The 6,664-nt window shown below is 33.1% G+C and overlaps 1 long non-coding RNA gene across 3 annotated transcripts; it reads left to right on the forward strand.

Moving 5' to 3' along the window:
• The first annotated feature begins 256 nt into the window (after positions 1-256).
• On the forward strand, positions 257-6,071 carry LOC128220464 (uncharacterized). 3 transcript variants are annotated; one of them, XR_008258787.1, is made up of 4 exons: positions 257-379; positions 3,543-3,654; positions 3,953-4,076; positions 5,667-6,071. It is a non-coding gene; the product is annotated as an uncharacterized LOC128220464 (long non-coding RNA). The 3 variants fall into 3 exon arrangements; XR_008258788.1 differs by having other exon boundaries at positions 258-379; positions 3,543-3,625; XR_008258789.1 differs by lacking the exon at positions 257-379 and adding an exon at positions 408-426.
• Positions 6,072-6,664: the final 593 nt, after the last annotated feature.

Consider the following 6,664-nt stretch of genomic DNA (forward strand, 5'->3'; position numbering starts at 1 on the left):
TCCCTGAATAACTTTTAAATGATAGTGATTATTTTCATTTGCATGATAACTAAGAAAATATAAAATAACACTTGAGTGTCCTGTATGGTATCCCGATATAGTCAATACTTACAACTTACATGTGCAGGAATCAGGAAGGAGTTCCATTCTACCAACTTAATACCATTCTTATTTGTCGTCTTCTTAACCGGATGCTTGAATTTTTGTAAACAAACCCAATGAACCCTGCATCGTTCCACTAGACTTTCTCGCTTAATATTTACGCTCGGTTGTGCCTGTATCGAAGAAAATGAAGACCAGTCCAAAACATTGCGTCATTTAGTATTTAGCACGCGCTAGAGTGATTCAAAACATCGAATTTGACCGACACTGAACAGAGGTAAATGGCTATTTTCTTTGAAAATATAACACTTTCTAGTTCAAAAGGTAATTGAATTTATGTAGATACGTAAACAATTGACAGTTTAACGAGTATATTTTATTGATATAACGAAGTACTACTTAAAGTTGCACTCTCACATACACATATTTTGACAACTTTGTTATTATTTATTTTTGTCTTGGAGTTTGAATGAGCCAGTTTCTGTGTAAATATATGCAAATAAGTGATATTTAAGCCTGCTGACAAAAGATCAGATCGCAGATTTACATATTCCGTTAAAAATAAATGTTTTATGGCTAAAAGTGCTACTCACAGGCGCAAGTCACAAAATAAAAAATCGGCCTATATATATGTTTATTAAGATATCTTATTATAGTATATAGCCCATATAGAACATTAAAAAAAGTTTGTGTCAAGTACCTGTGGTGCTACTAACAGTTGGAAGAAAAATGCATAAAACATCATTTTCTTAAAGCTGCACTCTCACAGATTGAACATTTTGGCAACTTTTTTATGTTTTGTCTTGGAATGTACTAATTTTGGCGAAAATCCATGGAAAGCAGTTATATAAGACTGCTGACAAATATAGATCGCAGATTTTTATATATACCAGTTCAAAAATTGATGTTTTGTTCATTTTTCTAAAACGTTTATTAACGGTTTTAGCCATTAAACATTAATTTTCAAACGGAAATATGAAAATCTATGATCTGGTTTTTCGTAAGCAATCCTATATCATTGGTTTGCAGATATTTATACAAAAATTTGCTCTTTCCAAGACAAAAAATAAAAAAGTTGTAAAAATGGTATATCTGTGAGAGTGAAGCTTGAACTTTAATATATATGCAATCCAATGTTTTTTTAAGCAGTCTTGTGTCACTGTTTTTCTTGCACTTATGCATTAATTGGCTTGTATAAAGACAAAAAATAAAACAGTTGTCAAAACATTTAATCTGTTAAAGTGCAATGTTTATTTAAATATACTTGATGCTTGCCTCAATCATTGCCGCTGACAGATCATCAGATGACAGCACCAACATCCAACAATGCAGCGATATTTTTAAAGTCTCTTTCACATCATTCTGTATCCTAATATTTTAATTTATTTAAGATAGTTGGTTATCAAGATGTTGAATGCATATTTTACAGCCTTTTAGGCTTTAGAGTGCATTCAATGTCATTTTCAGACAGAAATATCTTGATCGAAGCTAGGAACAAGCTCACAACTGGCATTAGTGAGTCATGCCTGTCAAAACTAATTTTGGGGTACATGCATGTGTCTTTTAAAGTAGAACAGTAGACATCAACTTTACAACATACTAAATACATTGCATTTATACTTTAGTTATTTATGTATTCATGTACATTGTAAAGTTATTGTAGATGTAGATCGTGTCGATGAGAACCAGCCGTTCAGTTAGCTCAGTTGGTTACAGCGCCATGATAGTGTTCCAGCAGTTGTTGTTGGTTCAAGCTCCACACTGGGGCACTTCTCCTCCCAGGTTTACTTAAATGGTGGCAGCGGTACATGGCAGGAGTGCCTCCGTCAGCTTTAAACTACAGTCAAAACTCGATGGCTCGATATTCTAGGGACCAGCCAAAATACTTCGAGCCTCGAGAATATCGAGCCAAGCGGGATTGCTTACAGAATGTTATTTTTTTATTATTCGTTACAAAAAGTCTTGTTTACCTCGTTTGTTATTGGCTATGCTATCTCCGCAAGAGAAGAGTATTAATTGGACATAGTTACACGTCGTAAAGTTCGTAACATCACTTATTCGATACTTAGAAAATATTATTTGATTGTTTTTATTAATTATAAAAATTATGCGAAAACAACAAACAAGTAATTTTAAACAGTGGGTAACAAAAACATAGCTTATTAGTTATATCAGAATGCATTGAAATTTATACATGTATAACAATTAGGGAAAGAACTTAGATAAAGTGATGGCATGTTTATTCAAACTGTTAAGTCATTCAAATTTGATAATAATTATAATAAATTGAATTAATTTTTATCGATTAGCGCCGTGTGCTAAATGAAGCCAACAAAACAAATCAAGGTGTGAGGTTCTTACCTGAACCTGCAAAAATGACATCGACCCAAGCAAACAAAATTGTGAAATTCTTACTTGGAACCGCGAAAATGACTTCGAGGGTGGAGAAATATCGACCCTGAGTTAATATATCGAGCCATCCGATCAAATTTTATATGAACAAAGAGTTAAACAAAATCAGTTCTTTTAATCTGGTTCAAGCCAACGAGGATATCGAGCCATGAGATATCGAGCCAACGAGTTTCGACTGTAATATATATATAAAGGGTTAATGGAGAGGAGTGGAGTGTATTGTGTGTCACTGTCAGTGTGTAAGAACCAGCCGCTCCGATGTGGAAATACTTGTACCATAAGTCATGGTTTTTAAGTTTATTGTTTAAAGTTCCATTTTCTAGTTGTTTTGACCTTAAAGGTGCACTCTCACAGATTGAACGTTTTGACAATTTTTTTGTCTTGGAATGAGGCAATTTTTGCGAAAATCCAATGGAAACCAGTTATTTAAGACAGCTGACAAAAAATTAGATAGCAGATTTTTATATTTAAGTTTAAAAAGTAATGTTTTATGCATTTTTCTTAAACCATTAGTAACGGTTTAAGCCATAAAACATTAATTTTCGAACGGAAATATGGAAATCTACGATCTGATTTTTTGGCAGCAATCATATATCATTGGTTTGCAGATATTTATGCAAAAATTTGCTCTTTCCAAGACAAAAAATAAAAAAGTTGTAAAAATGGTATATCTGTGAGAGTGCAGCTTTAAATTTTATGATTTAATGACAACTGCCTTGAAATAGATACCTGATTTAAGCATTATGCCAATGTTTATAAATTTCTATTATATTTTACTGTGAAATAATGTAAATATATACATATAATTGTTTGTGTTAGTTTAAATTTGCTTGATTTATCATTAACCTAATTATATATTATTTCATTTTTTTGTATTAACCCAATATTATGTCATATAATATATCTATGGGTATATAATACCAAGGTAAACACATGTATACAAATCACTTATTATTATGTATAGATAGTTTTTATTTCCATGTAACTCATTTGCCTACATACATTTTGGAAAATGTGGTCCATTACAGATAAAACCCAGATGTATACATGGCCTGGATTTCCATATTATGCTGCCCAGAATAAAAGACGATGCAGTCCAGATAAAAACATTGTATGGCTCAATAATCTTTACCAAACTTGGTATAAAAAAACTTTGTCATATTATGAGAAATCCCTGATATTTTGTTAATTATGTTCATTCACAGTATATGCAATTCACCAAGCAACACAAGACTTAATGTCCACTTGACACATTTCTAGTATATTTGGCTTGTACATAAACATCACTTTTTCATAAGAGAATAAATCTCATGTAGGACATTTAGATTGCTCTAGAAATAATTGCCAAGATGTTTTGCATTTGAATCATGTTTAAAGCATACCCAACATTATTTGCATTTATTGTGTTCATGATTGTGTTGTATTCTTCCTTTTTAAGATGCATCAGATGAAGTCTTTGACTATCTAGAAAGGGATTTTGTAAGCTAGTACTGGACATGAAGACAGTCACTTGGAAATGATGATTGTGCAACAGCGGTTAAACATATGCAATACATCATATGGTAATTTCTTTTCACCTCAATGAATATTTAAGTGACCTACCCACAAATAAAGTGATTCTCTAATAGTTCCAATTTCCACTTTGATTTTGTGATCTGGTATTCTTCATTACTACTACCCGTAACTGGTATCTAAAAATAACATTATAATATTCATCAATAATATCATAAGACCATGTGAATATTCAGTAATTTATATATGTAATCAATTTGTTTTTGTGTATGTGGTGTTTATATGTTGGAGTTTGTACCGTAGTTCATTGTCAGTGATTTTTTTATTGTGAAAAACTCCATTTTCCCCAAAATTAAAAAAAATTACATTACATTCCGGATTAAAATAGCAATGAATTTCTTGAAATATAAACAAAATCTTGACAAGTCTTACTCTTTCACAGCATAAGGTATGCATAAAAAAGTTAAAAATGTATATTTGCCATTATATAAGCAATTTTGGCCTGATTTTGTATTTTTCCCAAAGTTGACTTTTTACCGAATTTGCGAGGTACATTGTACAGGCAGTAAAAAGAATTCATAAAAAAATCACTGATTGTTGTTAAGTGTTTTTTTTATGAATGTTGTTCAAGTTTCGTCCTTGGGGTCAAAGTTGTCCCAACCAGAGTTCCCCTGTTACTGATAGACTTCTAGAACAAAAATTGATACACATTCAAATCAGGCAATGACTTCTGCAGTAATGCATGAATTCCTTAGAAACTGATGTCTAAACTAAAAGGTATTTAGTTTCAAAGATTATGAAACAAGTTGTTACAACAATATTATAATCACCTTTTGGCAGGATGTTCAGCAAGGTTTTGCCTTGTTGAGGAAATCGTAGACCTCGTAGTACCCTTAAGGAACCCACTTGTCTGACTTAGTGACTACAATCCAAACTCACAATGTCTTCCTTAACAACCACTTTATAAGCAACCAATGATATCCTTATCAAATACTTCATTTACAGCAGCCAATGACTTCCATAAAAAATGATGACTTCCTAAACAATCCTTGGCTTCTTTATCAACCAATGATTGCCTTAGCAACTACCTTCATACATAGCAACAAATGAATTCCCATTCAACCAATGACTTCCTTAGCATCCAATTCCTTCCAACGCATCCATTAACTACCTTGATAGGCACCAATGCCTTATTTAGCAACCACTTTTTTCCTGAGCAACAGCCAACATCCATAGCAACCAATTACTTCCTTAGTAATCATTTACTTCCATAGCAACATTCTGGTTCATTACCGTAACATCCATTGACCATGGGAACAACCAGCTTACCATACTTCTCATTTCTGTTAACAAAGAGCAGCCTTCTTTGAGGAGTCCTTATCAACCATCAAATAACACAGCAACCACTAACCTGCTAAGCAAATAGCAACACCTTTCATAACCAGTTTTACCTGACTGACTTGTTCATGGTCATTTTAATCAGGTGATCAATTAAGGGCCATGCTGGCCCTTTTGTTTTGAATGTCCATTTCCTTAGCTTATTCGTTTAATTCAGCAAATGTATAAACATAGTGTACAATTCTGGATACTTTCAAGTTTTGTCATTATTACATATTATCAATGTTTTAATTTTGAAACAGGTGACCAGACAGGGAGGAAACTAGGGAAATGGTTATCCACCAACAGCCCAAGTGCTTGGTTGATAAGAGGAGCCACAGCATTAAACATTACTGCACAAAGTGGTGTGCTTTGCTAACACTTATGATTGTGATTTGATAAAAAAGCAATGAATGAACGCTCATTATTCATAACTATAACTAAAACATTGATGTCAAAAGTTGTCAATTTTCAACATATATAGTATTTGAGATCCTGATCTATAGTTGTGTGCAATGGATTATCAAAGAAAAACAAAAGAGTGGGCAACAAAATGAATAGCATAATGCACCAGTCAATTGTAACCACATCCCGCCCCCAGGTCCGGGGACTTTTGACTTTTGGTCCAGCCTACCCCAGGTTAAATTCCCTGAACTGATCCTGACCTAAAATCCCTGCCAAATTCCCCCATATCCAACATACCATAGGTAAGACAAAACCACCGCATTCACACCCAGTATACCCCCGGACGGGGGTGGTGGTGGTCACAATTGACATGTGCATTACCCACTACCCATTTACACCAGTAATTCATAATTATATTTGATAGACATGCTTCTTGTCAAAGGTTTTGAAGGGTGTGAACGTCAGAACTACCTGCCTATGGCCTTTCAAGATTTTATAACATTGTTAAACTAAAGAAATTATTATTAAGTTTATACTAGATCTTTGTTAAGAGTGACCCCTTTGATAATTCTGGAGAAAAACTATTAGGATTAGGTTCTGTATTTGTCCATAATTTGTCATATGACATGTAAGCAGGAGTTCATTCCTTCGAAGAATTGTGAATCTTATATAATTATGTATTTGCCATCTTATGAATTTTATCACACTTTAACCTAGAGGCAGTTCAAATAAATACTGCTATGATTGAACCAATACTGAATAAGGGCAAGAATTCCAAACAAGACAGTATACATCTTGCATCATGTTTGTCTGATAATTTTGAAATCATAGTGATTAAATCTAAAAGGATGTTAAA

This window comes from Mya arenaria, chromosome 15, assembly GCF_026914265.1.
Source record: "Mya arenaria isolate MELC-2E11 chromosome 15, ASM2691426v1".
Lineage (NCBI taxonomy): Eukaryota > Metazoa > Mollusca > Bivalvia > Myida > Myidae > Mya > Mya arenaria.